This window comes from Neovison vison, chromosome 12 (assembly GCF_020171115.1).
Source record: "Neovison vison isolate M4711 chromosome 12, ASM_NN_V1, whole genome shotgun sequence".
NCBI lineage: Eukaryota > Metazoa > Chordata > Mammalia > Carnivora > Mustelidae > Neogale > Neogale vison.
The window spans coordinates 107,962,130-107,976,953 of record NC_058102.1 but is presented as its reverse complement, the minus strand read 5'-3'; the positions used below and the strand labels follow the sequence as shown (position 1 = coordinate 107,976,953).

At 48.1% G+C, this 14,824-nt stretch overlaps 1 protein-coding gene across 1 annotated transcript in view; it reads right to left on the bottom strand.

Moving 5' to 3' along the window:
• CACNA1C (calcium voltage-gated channel subunit alpha1 C) overlaps positions 1–14,824 on the bottom strand; it is a 621,853-nt gene that overhangs the window by 288,312 nt on the left and 318,717 nt on the right. The window lies entirely within an intron of this gene.

Below are 14,824 nucleotides of genomic sequence, written 5' to 3'. Positions count from 1 at the left end.
AAGTGCCTTGCTTAAGGTTACAGAGTAGCAAGTGACACAGTGGTCTGGGAAACCAAGCCCATTGTTTTCCACTGCAACGCAATCTCCTGCCTTCCTCTCCCAGCTCATGGTCTGAGCCAGCCATGTTGCACACAGAACTCTCCCCTCACTTAGTTATCCTGTAAGTGCCAGGAATAAGAGGGGAAGCTTACGTTAATTAAAGGCCTGGAGTGCTGCCTGCCCATAAGATAAATAATCAGAAAGGTCAGGTGCTGCTTGTGTAATTACGTAGCTTTGATGAAGTCACAGAACCAGGTTGGAAATCAAGGTTTTCACAAGCAGGGTGTTCCAGCACTGCCATCTTATTGGGACACAGTAATCCAACTCTGTCCAGAGGCATGCACGTGAACCATTCATGCACAGACACCATCCAAGATGTTTTAGGCAAGGGTTTCAAACGCTGGGATTTCAGCTTCATAAGGCTGACTCCATGTCTGGAGCCTTCTTTAATTAGTAGAAAACTTGGAGACACTTTGTCCCCGTCCTTTCTACTGTGGAAATGTCCAAAAGCATACAAAAGGACCCCAAAGGCACATCTGGGTTTGTACCAGTGCTTATTATGTACTTGTTTGTGGATATTAACTCACTTAATCCTCATAATGATCATATAAGTGCTAGTACATCCATTTTAAAGATAGGAAAACTGAGGTATAGGAAGGTTAAGTAACTTCATTAAAGAAAGGAAGCTAAACAAGTGGAGGGATTGGAACGCCATGCTGTTTCCACCCGTTTAGCCCTGCAATGAGGGGCAGAGGCCCTGCAGTGGCTTCCCTGTCTGCTAGCTCTATTACCTTATACTCTGTGCCTCAATTTCCCCATATGTTCAAAAAGGAGACCTGTCTTACCTGCCAACCTCTTAGGCTGGTGATGGTGATCACATGAGGGCACAGACATGAAGATGTGCCTGTGATTACAAGTGTGCACTATGAATATGAGTATAATAAATTTTATGTCACCCATCTTTAAAGATACAGCTTCAGTCCTCATTGGTGGGTCTGGTTTGGGGTCTTAAATTTGAAACTAGTCAACAGGTCTGTTAATCCCATTCGTTTCAATGCCTACCAGAGGACCACATACAGGTAAGTGCCAAAGGAATATTTTAGGATGTGTGGCTGGCTGATGATAAAGCACGACAGATAAAAAGGCCAACTTTCACCCTTTCTTCAAAAAATAATCTAACCAAGTCTTCCAACTCTAACCACGAAGCTTTCAATAAGCAGGAAGAAAGCCAAAAGGCGATCCCGAATACCCATGTGACATGCCTTGAAAGTGACAAGAGAATGCCCGTGGTTTCCGTCCGATCGACTTAGCGCTCCTGCAAGCCCGCTGCACACTCAGCCTTGGCATGAGTCCCGCCATGGAGGTGGGCACACACGTTCCCACCTGCCAAACCCCACAAGGAGGCCAAACTGACCCCAAAGAGCTGAAGAGTCAAAAGCACAAGCACGGTACTAAGAGAATAATTCTGACCTGTACCAAACCTTGAGGTGTCACCAGAAGCACCCCTGAGATTCTGAGAATGTCATGGGGAGACTTAAGGAGGGAGGGGTATGCAGAGACTGAGAGGGAGGGAGGGCAGTGGGGAAGCAGGAAAGCCAAGAGAAGAGGCTCAGAGGAAGGAGGTGCAGGGCATGGCGGGCAGGGCAGGAGGGAGGGATCATGCTAAAGTGAAAAGTAGGGTTTGGGGAGCAGAAGGAAACAGCAGTAACAGCTGTAGTTCACAGCCATCAAATATTTACTGACCTCTGACTTGGTGTCAGGTGCGAAGTCAAGGGCTGGGGACTCAGCAGCGAGCAAGCTAGGTGGGGCTCTTGATCTTAGGCAACTTGGTGGGGAGGCAGACAGACCAGAGGGAAGAGCCTTTCAAGTTCTAGTAGAGGGTGCTGTGGATGTGCAATGGGGACTCTGAACTAATCTGGAGTGGCCCAAGAAGACACGGTACCACTTCCTTACATTCTCTTTCTTTCTTTCAGATTCTATTTATTCATTTGAGAGAGAGTGATTGAGAGGGAGAGAAAGAGAGAGAGAGAGAGTACAAGCTGGAGGAGGGGCAGAGGCAGGCTCCCCACCGAGCAGAAAGCCAGATGCGGGACTTGATCCCAGCACTCAGAGATGATGACCTGAGCCAAAGGCAGACGCTTAACCGACTGAGCCACCCAGGTGCTCCACTTGCATTATTTCTGTTCAATATTCAGAACAGCCCTGTGGGGGCTAACATGGGCCAGGCAAGGATGTGAGGTGTGGGGAGGCCAAGGTCTTATAAGCTGCAAGTGGGTGATGGAGCAGGCCCTCAAATCCAGGTTCCTCTGACTCCAAATCTCAGATGATAACCTGGAAGTCAACAGGCACCTGCTCCATAGAAGCCTCCGGAAGTCTGCTTCTCCACAAGCTTTCTCATCGCCAGTTTCCTCATTCTGGATTAGCTTTAGGGCTAAAGCAACAAGAGAGAAAGGAACGGCCTGGTTTCTAGGGTCAAATGAGGCTGAGTTCGAATCCCAGTCTACCAACGATGTAATGTATGGGAAAATTACCTAACTTCGCCGAGCCTCAGTTCTCACATCTGTAAAATGGGTATAACACGACCCACCTCATGGTGTTGTAGTGAGGAACAACTGAGGTAATGCGAAGTCCCAGGCACCTGACCCATGCTTGATAGTACACCCTTCTGCTCTTACCTTCAGGAAGGGAAATTTTAAAAATGGCCCCTGCTTAAGACCCATTGTTGAAATCTAAATCCCTTGCAATGGAGGGGATCAAACCCCTAATGCTTAAAGGCAAGCACTTTTGCATTAACATTTCCAAAAGCCAAGAGAGAGGAAAGGCAGGGCTGATGCCAACAGTGAGCTTATTTCAAGTTACTAAGGATCTGAGGTCTCTGTGAGCAGCTCTTTATTGAAACCGAGAATAAACCCATGTGGGGAGAAGGCATGGACCAGACTGTTCCATAAGCTCCGTTTTCTGGGGATTATGGCCTGGGGCACTGAGATGGCACCTTAAGGTTGTTGCTGATGCACTGGGCGGCCTAAGAAACTACTGGGCACCCCCTGAATCCGGAGGATGTCTGCCTACTTGGTCCTCCCATGCCACCCCCACCTGTCCTGGCTGAATCAAGATGGCCTGATGACAAGAAGGGCCAGGCAAGTTCAGAGTGGATCCTGGAAGACCTCCGACGGCCTGGTCCCAAAAGAAACCTCCTACTTCCCCCCTGGACACTTCCCACTTCTGAGTTGCCAAATCTGACATGTGGTCCACAACAGATTGCTCCTGTGGCTACAAGGAGCGCTTCTTGGAGCTCTGAAGATAGAAAGGAATGAATTGCCTAATGAAAAGGGTTGTATCCACTGTGGGCCTGGGTCAGGAAGGAGCTTGGAGGGGCTAGGGTGAACTGTCCTCATAAAACCTCTGCAGACAGCCCCCCGGTTCTCTCTCAGGACCCACACAGCCTCCTACCTGCTTCCAGTCCACAATTAGCACTCCATCCTCATCTCCCCTGTCCTCTAACCCTGGGAGAAGCTCAGTGCCTAGGAGCCTCCACTTCATCCTCAGTAAAAAGACCTGTGCAGGTCAGAAAGGTCAAGTGACTTGATCAAGGTCAAAGAGCTGGGGCCTTGTTCAATCTGTGTCCATACCCACTGTGGACTCTGGGTGGAGGGCTGTGGCTTCCCCATGGCAGCCTCTGAGCCGGGGGTAGGGCTGGCCCTACCTGGAGAAGTAGCAGGGCTTCTCTCTTCAAGGCCACAGTCCCTCCGTGGCCAAAGGTGCCTGCTACCTCGTGGGCTGCAGGCCCTGACACCCGCCACCCTGTTCCGGGCGTATCTGTCAGGGCCCGCTGCCAACTCCATGATTAATTCCCAATCTAATCAGCTTCAACAGTGACATAACTCACCTCCCTCTGGGTGCTGGGATAATGTATTCAATATTACTAATAACAATCCTGCTCAGTGTGACAAAACGGGGTAAACACACCTCGGCTCTCCTGTTTCCCCCATTTTCACTCAAGCAGTCTGTCCCTTGTCTCTTTCCTTATTTTCACGTTCTGTTCTTTGACAGATCCTGTGGCCAAATCACTCTTCTCTTTGGCTTCCGGTAAAACAAAACAGAATCTTCCCACCGCTCCCAACTCTGCTCAGACCCGCTGTATAAGTTCTCCCTGCTGGACGGATGCGGCCCTAATCCTTTAAGCTGGGGGACAGAAGCTGTGCTCAGGCGTGAACAGCCTGTCCCTCGTGTCGCGGCTATGCCCCCCATGAGCGGTTGGCAGGGAGCAGCTGAGGTCCTCCTGGGGAGCTGGTTCTAGCCAGCTGTTCTCTCGCTCTGTCCGAGGATGTCAGCAGGGGCAAATGGGAGAGGCAGTCGGCTGCTGGAAATGAATGCTAGTGAACTGTTCATCAGGAGCGAGGAGAGAGAGCCAGCCGTGGGGGGGTGGGGGGGGGTGAGACTACAGGCAAGCAAGAGGCCAGGAGGAGAAGTGTTCCCATGGCCGGGTAAGGGGGCCTCTTCTCACCTTCCGCTGGAGGTGGGAGCCCTGAGATTCCTTCCAGCTCTGTGGATCCTTCGTGAACGCCTCACTACACACAAGATGTGGCTTGTGGGGCCCACCTTGATAAACCTGGCGGCTAAGGGCAGTGTCCTGGGGTCAGGCTGTGGGGCCCTCCCCACTCACTCAGACACTGAAGGCTCCCATGGAGTCATGGAAGAAAGGGCCATTTGGCCTCAGAAGAATAGAAGCTTGGGGACAGAAGGGAGACATGGAAGTCAGGTCCAGAGCATGAGATCACAGGGTGAGGGCTTCTCAGCCAGAGCTGGCTGGTCAGCGGCGTCTCCCCAGCACTTTCTGTGAGTTAGGTGCTGTGCTGCTCAGCAATGGGGGGCCGGCTGTGGACCCTGTGGAGGATTCACCATTCTGAGAAGCAGGGACCTGGTGGGGGGACAGCACTGATCCATGAGTTCATGGGCAGAGAGCTACCCAGGTAGGGATTGGAGGGTCAGGGAAGGCTTCACTCAAGAGGTAACAGTAGAGTTCCTCCTTCAAGGGCAGTCATGAAGGGCCCTCTGGGCAGGGCAGACGGCACATGCCGAGAGCTTGGGGGAGTTTGGGAAACGGTGGTGGTTTTGAATGATGGCAAGGGACTGTGGACTGGGCGACGAGCCAGGGGAGCGGGACCAGCACCCTGAGGAGCACAGACCTGCTCCTGAGTGACAGGAGCCATCACAGGATCAGAATCACATTTTAGAAACACGTCCCTTTGGACAGAGGATGGCTGGGCACACAGTGGCCGAGGCACAGGCACACGGGCTGGTCCATCCTCCTTCAGGGAGGCCCCTCTGGCACCCGCCTCTAGGACTGCTCTTCTGGCTGCCCCATTACAGTGTTTTCAAAATCCTTCCATTCTTGAGGTTCAAGTAAGACTATGCCACAGCCTCCTTGCTTCTCTGCTGTCTCCTGACCTGCGGGGCCTCTGCTGGGACATCTGATCTAGGAACTGCTTAGTAACGCCTTTGGATGCCCCCACCCTCTTCTCTAGACCTGGTCCGATCTCCATTTCTTGCCACAGCTATGAGCACAGCTGGAATTCTGGACTGCACATTTCAAAGTGCTTCCCTAGACAGAATCTCAACCACTGATGATAACACTGCAGGAGGCTGGGGGGGGGGGTACTCAATGTACTGAGGACCCAAGGTGCACAATGTGCAGGTAAGAAGATGTGGCTCCCAGAAGATCTGGCTCCTAAGTGGCCAGTCTCCTGACTCACAGACTGGAGTTCTGTCCCCACAGAGCACTGCTCACTGTCCTTCCTTTCCGCTGAGGCCAAGACTATCTGTTTAGAAAACATCGACAGCAGTCAGACAAGCTGCCCAAATGTTTGTGAGCATCTGATGGTCGGGGGAAGGTTAACAAAAGTGGCAGTGTCACTCTTAGAGACAGTGACAGCTCGGCGGTAGCTTTTCCTGCTTGGCTGCGGCTCTGCGGGGGGACAGGGGATAGGGGAGGCGCAGAAAGAAAAGGCTGTGCTCCCCACAAGTAAACACAATCAGGTATCCACACTCACTCTCCGCAGCCCCAGCCACCCCTTCCTCCCAGGCTGACTGTTAACAGTCCAAGAATCTCAGGATGCTCAAAGGGGAAGGACACATTCGCTCACTGAGAGGCACCTATCCAAGTAGGGGGCATTTCCAAACGGTAATTCAGTGTGATGACTTTCTATGTAGAGATGAAGAACTTACTCCTTTTATAAAACCAACTTCACAAAGTAAAACTTGACATAATTTTTTTTGGCCCGGGGACTCTAGGTGTCAGGGATTGTTCTGACAATCTGGGGAGGGGCAGATGTGTGGAGTGTCTTGGCTACTGGAGTTTGCCCAGGGGCAATGCAAATAAGGACTTTTTAAGAGTGCACTAGTTTTTCTGAGGGGTTTGAAGTGGCCGGGGGGAGGGGTGGGAGGTTGGGGTACCAGGTGGTGGGTATTATGGAGGGCACGGCTTGCATGGAGCACTGGGTGTGGTGAAAAAATAATGAATAATGTTTTTCTGAAAATAAATAAATTGGAAAAAAAAAAGAGAGAGGAAAAAAAAATAAAAAAGAGTGCACTAGTTTTTAGCACATAAAAGTGAGAAGCCCTCCTCTACCCTTCCGAAGAGGCCAAACAAACAGCCTATTCCTAATTGCCTTGCCAGTGTGGTCTGTGTTTATCCCAACCTGTCCTCAGACAGGTGGTGGAGATTTGGGAATTGCAGGCCCTGGGACTGGGGCAGGAGGCCTCTTGGACCAGTCCTTGGGGTACTTACACTCCAGAGTCCCTCCTGTTCCCCAAGGGCACGTGCTGCCACTCATATGGGGGACAAATCATGCCATCTGCCGGAGCCCGCTGCCGTAATACCCTCCTATGCTTTCTCCTCACTGTTCTCAGCTCCCCCCAAATCAAAAACCGGGGGTGGGGGGCTAGAGGGAGGGAGGAAAGTACACAGGATTTCTCAGAAGGCTTGTGAACTGGGAAACCAGCCGGAAGCCTTCCACATCTGGAAAGGGGGTTGGTTATTCTTCCCACCATCTACCATCAGCCCTGTTTGGGCTGTTGGGCTATTGAGCTCCTACTTTGTGCCAGATATTTTGGATGACTTAATTCCTCTGGAAACACAAGACTTTTTTTTTTTTTTTTTTTTTAAATCATTTACAGGGCCATAGATTCTGGACTTGCCCAGGGCCACAGAGTTGAGAACAATCCACATCAGAATACAGATGTGTTGCCTTAAAGGCCTCCCTCCATGTCCTACCGTTAGCACCAGCTGAAAAGCATCTGTTGTCCCCTGCTGCCCCATACCTGATTTGCCCCAAGACACCTAAAGTCCCTGGGGGCTCCGAACAATTGCCCCTGAGTGACTCTGTGCCTGGAAGGGCCTGTCACTCCCTTGAGCTCCCACTCTTTCCTGGGAAGTCCAAAGTGACTAATGGCTTAGGCCTCATGCTGCAACTCAAGGACTTCTGACATTTCAAAAATAAAAAACCTGTTTGCTCTTCTGCTCAGTGAGATAACACTACAGTCCCCCGTGTCTAAATCTGGAAGCAACTGTTGTTTAGCACAGGAGTTCTCAGTGGGGGTCCATCTTTAGAGGGTGGCGCGTGAACATTTTGCAATTCTAAGCAAAATGTTGTGTGTTCGTGCATAGGTGTGTTTTCCTGGGGAGAAAGTCCAAAACTTTCATCAGAGATGAAAATGGGTTAGGGAAGCCCCAATAGGTAAGAAGTACAGACAGGCTGGATAACTCAAGAGAGACAGATGAATGGTGTAGAAGTATCCAGAAGAGAAAAGAGCTAAGATGACGCAGTATCCCTCTCTGGGCTTCCAGCCTGGACTTCCAGGTGACCAGAGTCCTGGGTTGGGGATCCTTCAACAGTTTGGTTTTATTAAGTGTTCACATACTTCTGAATGGTGCGGCCTGGCCAAGCTTGGACCCGTGCCTTTGGAAAACCGCTAATGAAACATTAAATAGTCAGAGAGGCCTAGCTCCATGCCAGAACTCTTGGCCAGGAGTAGGCTACTGTGTGGTCACAGGCTGGGGGCTGCAGGGTCCCCAGAAAATTTAATAGGTAGTGACAGGGCAAGTCCTGGCGACAACTCACCCTGTTCAGACGGGCCCTATGTTTCAGGCTCTTCTGTTGATGTCTTAGAGGACCGCAAGGCCTGGGCAGACAGCACTGCTCAGCTGAATCAAAGCTCAGCACATTCCCCAGGTTACAAACCCTGTCAGGCCTGTCCCAAGCCACTGGTTTGGCTGGACTGCCTTTCTGTCCCCCAACCACAGAAAGAGAAAAAACCCCAAACCTCTACTCAGATAGACCTTTGTGTACTCAGCTCCAGAAGGGAGTGAAACAGCTCTGCTAGTGATAAACTCAGGAACAATCAAGCTGCAAATATCTGCATTTCCTAAATTGATCCCACTTTTCACCTCTCTCAGTTGTCCCTATCTTACAAGGCTTGGAGTACAGACACATGTCACTGAAACACACACAACCTGGCACAGGCAGAACCTCAGGGAATAACTCAGCTCTCTAAAGCGAACTCTGTTTTCTAGAAGCTGTATTTATTCAACCAGGACTCAATGGCCCAGACTACAGAAAATATATGATGCACACATACTACCCATGTCAGCTGAACCCCATCCACAAGTCAGGGCCATCCCCTGCTGACGTTCAGGGTCAGGAGGGTAGACAATGGACTGTGTACTCAGGCTCCAATAAGCAAGACTCACTATGTGATCTTGACAAAGTAATCTCTCTGGCTCCAGTTTCTCCATTTTGAAAATAGGGGACCCTAGTGCCTGATCGTGGCTTTTAAGCATTAAATAAGATGAAATATGTCAATGCCCAGCACATTCTAAACTCTCAGTAGAAGGCTATGAGTAACTGCTTATGTGGCCCAGATCTGGGCTGATAGAAATGCAAAAGAGAAAGTTGGGAGTCAGGTCCCTGTTCACTGCCCAACTTTTCTAAAATCACATGACTCAGTGACGTACAGAGAAGGTCTGCGTTGTATAAAGGTATATATATATTGTATATATATGGGACATGTCAGACAGCAAGAAAGAAAGAGCTCAGCCTGGAAAATCTGCTGTCTCCTGGACAGTGCCCCCAGAAGCCTCTCTCCCCCAGGCTCCGAGGGACGCTTGGCTCCCTTTTCCTGTAACTACCGCTTATGGCCACTAGGGGCGCACTGATTCTCTCTATCTTAAGAGTCATGGAAAAAACATTTAAGCTAAACTAAAACTGGGAATTTTCATATAAAAATTTCGCTAGCAAACTAAGAAAAAAAAGGAAAGCAAATACAAAATATGAACACAGAGAGTTAAACAAGATGACCATGCAGTATTTGGGCTCTAACTGAAGTCTAGCCTCAGACTGGTTTTGTGGATGCCGCTTAGGGCATATCCGGCCTGGTTATAGATGGAAACACAACCCATTAAGACTTCTAACCTGAGACAGCCTGGCTTGGTACTACCTGCTGCATGTTCTCTGGGGATGGCCTGCCATTGTCCCTCTACAGCCCTTCCTGCTCTGTCCCACCCCTTTCCCCACTGCTTTCCTGAAGACTCTTCTGGGTGGACCAAGCAGAGAGGCCTTCTGAAACCCCACCCAGGGTTTCCCCATATTGAAAACACTTCATATTTACATAGATAGGACAGATCTCATCTCCATCAGGGAGAGAAGATGGCTATTTTCTCCATGCAGTAGAGCTTCCATTTTTTAAAAAATTATAATTAAGTCAATGGTTTAATATTTAAAGGTGTACTTGAGGGAGGGAAATAAATCTACCTCTTCCTTTGAAAGTCAAGAATTGAGGAATGGAGGGATTTCCATTTTATCAATCAACATTTTTTTTTTTAAGCTCCGAGGTTCTGAAGCCTGTGTTTATCTCAGCTGTGTCCAAGCTTACCCCATGAGATAAGGAAGAGGTCCTGTATTCACATCAGAGAGAGGTCTCATCAAGGTGCAGGAGGAGGCAATCATTGGACCATGCTGACTGCACCACCCTTGGCTTACCCTGGGGCCTTGAACAAATTGTATAGACTCTTGCCCCTCCTCCTTTTTTAGTCTAATTCAGAGACATAAACCCTAACTTGAAGGGTCATTGGGAGGACAACATTTTGGCTCCAACAAGGATATAAACCTGAGAGAAGAAGGGAAGCTAACATCTACCAAACATCTATTTTAGCCACTTGGCATACATCATTTAATTTCCATAACAACTCTGCAAACAAAGTGAGTATCCCTATAATCTTTTAAGATTAAAAACAGAGCCCTAAAGAAATTCTGTTCTTTGCCTTAAATCGACAGCTAGCAAGGGGTTGGATGTGAGATCTGGGCTGTCAGACCCCAGAGCTCGTCCCAATTATTATTTGCCCATGGTTACCCAGCTAACTGATGACAAAGCCAAGAAATGAGAAGGATTCCAGCATTTGGAAACCTGTCATCCTTGGGGGAGCAGGTGTTGGAGGCCCTGGCCAGTCGGGGATGAGCCCAGGGGTCTCCGTCTACAGCAGGAAGTTCCTCACATACTGCTTGCTCCTGTTCTATTCAGCTACTGGTCACCTGAAGAGGTCTCCTCACCTCAGGTTGCATGTTCTGTAGTGTATCAGGCAATCTCTGTTGAGATGCACTCATTGGGGGATGGGGGAAGGCTTGCCTCTCTCAGGGAGCCCAGATTTCTGGGGAAGATGAAGTTGCAGAATTAGCTTCAAGTACACGGATGCTGACTCCAGGAACAGCTTCCAGGGTGAGTTTTAGCTGAAGGGCAGATGTCTGTCTGGGGCTTGGAGTGAGAGGTGGTACTTCATTGGGGCCTAAACGCTTGTTGAGGGTCTGTCAATACTGCAGAGTCTTATTCAATGTAAGGACTGAAGGCCAAAGACACAGAATAGAAAAGCTCTCTAGTTGCCACATGTCTGCTGAATGTGCCCATCCACACATCCACATGACCACCCCTGAGAACACTCAGCCGATGTGCTCTCCAGACAACCCCTCTGGGTTGGATCTGTGACACTTCTCCAGCCTGGGGTCAACTCCTTTGCACAAACAACAATGAAAAGATCTCTTTAAGCACAAGCGTCTTGGAGACATCAAATCATCCAAAGACCAATTCCCTCAGAATGATAAAGGAGAAGTATGCTCTGGGCCTGTGGCCAGATGATGGCTTCTCAAAAATCCACTACCAACCGATGGATATACCAAAGGAGCCAGCAAATCAGATGCTTTTTCTTTTTACCAGTTGACAAGGTCTGCTCAAATATGCCCAGACAGGTGGAAAGCTAGCTGGGCCCTGTTAGCTTCCTGGAGAGAAGGAAGGGGCTCTGTTGCCAAATTTTTCTAATGAGCACATCCCTTTTAAAATCATGACTATTTCCGTCAGATGGAAATAGTTTGATGGTAACTATGAAAAGACTGTGAAGAGATGGTTCATTAGAAATAATCCATTTATCTACCCCTCCCCCCATGTTGCTTAACATCTAGAACAATTTATTGTAGGTCAACGTCTGGGGAAAATGTTGACTTGACAATTATAAGAATTTTTCAGCACATCGGATAAAAGTATCATCTGGATTTCTTCTCCTTAGAACTGGGTTTGGAAAGGAGAGAACACTGATAGCACACTAAAGTCGACAAGGCAGGACTGGGGAGATGGTGGACTATGGTGACGTCTGTCCGAAAGGATGACTGTGGTACCGGAAAGGCCGTGCATCAGGACTGTCTCGCATGTTCAGCAGGAGCCATGTGGCAATTCAGTACTTGATATTGATATTCAGCACGTGATTTGTTTTTAATTTATTTAAACTTCAAAAGCCACATGTGCCTCATGGCTAATGTATTGGGTAGCACCAATTCAAACGGGCAGAGTTAAGTCTTCATTATACTGAAGAGCCCAGAGTGCGTGTTCTTTAAGAATTCGTTGTAAAAAGGGACTCCCTAAAGACTCCATTAACTTGAAAAGAAATGCTTTTTGTGAAACCTCAGCTCACCCTTAAACTTCAAACTTTCTCTTTTGTTTCAACTCCAAATGTTAAAGAAGGCTACACTTTGCTCTTTCCACCTCTCCATTTTCCCCTACTCCCAAATACTAGCCACAGCTCCTGCTCAATTACTTTATTAAAACTGCTCTTTTAAAGATCCCCAAGTGACCACCTGGGTCTGAGACCCAGTGACCTCTCCTTGGTCACCTCTGACATCATTGAGCATCCTTCTCTCCTGGCTTCCTTGACAGTCCTCCTCTTGACTCTCTCTGACCTTGCTCACTCTTCCTTTTTGAAAAGCCTTCATAGTTCCCCTTTCTTTGGGGTTGGACGCTTTCCAAAGGTCAAACCTGGGTTCCCAAGTCCCCTCAATTCCATACTTGCTCCCTGACTAATCTCGTCTACCATCACGTGTTCAATCAGTCCACTGAAGAATCAGTATTTCCAGCAAGAATGTGTCCCTTCAGCCCAAGATCCAGAGATATAATGGGCGTCTCCCTGTGGATGTACCATAAACACCTAAGTAAGTTACCTGAACTGCCTTCAGTGAGGGCAGACCCAGCCCATTTATTACTGCAGGTCTCAGTGAAGAGAAGCCCATCTTCTTGGTCTTCCAAAGTAGACTCCTCAGATCTTGCCAACATGGTGTTTCTCATCATCAATGTCAGATGCTAAGTCCCTTCATTTCCGCTGCCAAATTCTCCTCTTTTCCTCCTTGACACTGCCTTAGTTCAAGGCCACTCCCTTTCCACTGTTGTTCAGAGAGGCTTTGAACTGTTCTCCCTATTTCCAATCACTCCCTACTCTGCCCTTCTCCACACCTTCCTCAGAGGTGTCTCCCAAACTCCAGCATGCCACAGCCCTGCACACATGTGAGAGATCACAAACACAAGGAAGTAATGATGCCTTCAAGAGGTTAAATCTTCTTAGGAGGGCCCCACTCAATTTCCCAGCTTTATTTCTTACCTCTATCTTTTTATAAACACTGTCCTCTGGTCATACACTCTCTTCATATCTTCATGTTTCCCCCCCTTTCTCTACGATCCTATTTCCAGAGTAATCCTTTCATTCTTCAAAGCCTAGCTCTCAAGTCACCTCCTCTGGTTCTTGAATGCTTATAGCCTGACCACTTCTTCTGCTGTGTTCCCAAACACTTTGTTCATAAAACTATTCCTTATCAAAACTGGAATAAAAACTTGCCAAACTGAATGACTGCAAATTGAGTTTGTCTCTCTCTTCCCCAGTAATTTTTAAGGGAGAGGATTATGTCTTATTTGTCTTTGGTTCCAGTAGCTAGACAAGGTTTACTTTATATAGGAAATGCTCTGTGACTATCTCCTCACATTAAACTTTTGTGAAAAAACTTTTTCTCAGATTTTGTCCTTCATACTCATTATATGTAGGATGGCTGTGTGTCATGGCTAGCCCAGTGCAGTCCCAATTTACCTCAGTTGTCTTGGTGTCCTATTTGGTTAGGGCCCCCATTTCATTCTTGCAAGTATTCCTGTTCAAATGTTATATATGGTCACCCCAATCATAGGCTTAGGTGTGATCTTTTATGTAGAAATCTTTAAGAAGAAGATCTATTTATAAAGAGTTTAGAAATCAAACTGCAAGGGGTGAGGGGATCAGTCAGATGACCTCTCAACTTCTACTCCCATAATAAGGTTCTAAGATTCTGTGATTTCTAGAAGGATTCTTGAGAGAAGCTATAATAAAAAATTCAGCCTAATTTCCTCAGCCTGGGAACAGGAGACAGCCCTAGGCCGCTTTCTGTAAACTCTGATAAATGAGAGGTAGGAGAGGCAGGAACTACTGAGTACTAAGTTCCTCACTAGCTGGAACTTGCTCAGAAAAGAAAGGAGGAAGGAATAGAGGGACTCAGGGCCAGAGGGTCTAGAGATGGGGATGGGTGGGCTGGAGCAGACTAGGAATAAGAACAGAACACAAACACATGGGATTAGTGATGCCCCCAAAATGCTGGTGACAGGAGGCTTATTTTAAAAATCTGTTCAAGGAAGAGAAAAATGAAAGCCCAAAGTATTGACAATCAGGAGGCAGAGTTGAATCGGCAGAGGCAATCATCAATGAAATGAGGCTAAGCCAAGAAAGTGTCTTTGACAATTCTAAGTGTCTATCAGGTTAGATACAGTGGCTATGCAATGACATATAGCACTGATCGTGTTAAAAGGTCACGCTTCTTCATTCAGAGGACAAGCTCACAATCTTCCTTTTTACTCTAAATTTAAACAGCTTGCCTCTCCTACTTGAAAACAAACTATCACACCAAAAACCATTCTTGAGCCCACAAAATTCCCTCCATAGACTGTTCTCTCCAACCCCCACCTTTTGCAGCCCAATACCCTGAAGGAGTTTACACACTTGTCTGTGTCTTCTCATCCCTCTGCCCCTCCTTAGCATGGTATGTCCAGGACTCTGCTCAACACTGCACCCCTACTCTTGCTGATCTCACAAGTGACCAATGTCTTCTGAATCCAAGGGTCACATGCCAGTCTGTATCCTACTTGACCTCTCCTATCAACAAGAATGTGGGACTCTGTTCAAAGCTTACTCCTCCAAATACGTCTTCCTTGGCTTCCGTGACTCCACACTTTCCTGGTTTTCTTTATACCTCTCTGGCCCCTGGGGCTCACCAGCTCTTACTCTGGCCATTTACCAAATGTCGATGTCCTGAGATGCCTCAAGCTCCTCTCTCTTCATTCTTCTTGGCAATGGATGGCCTTTGTTTCTGGGTTTCAGTACCATCTATAAGCTGATGACCTT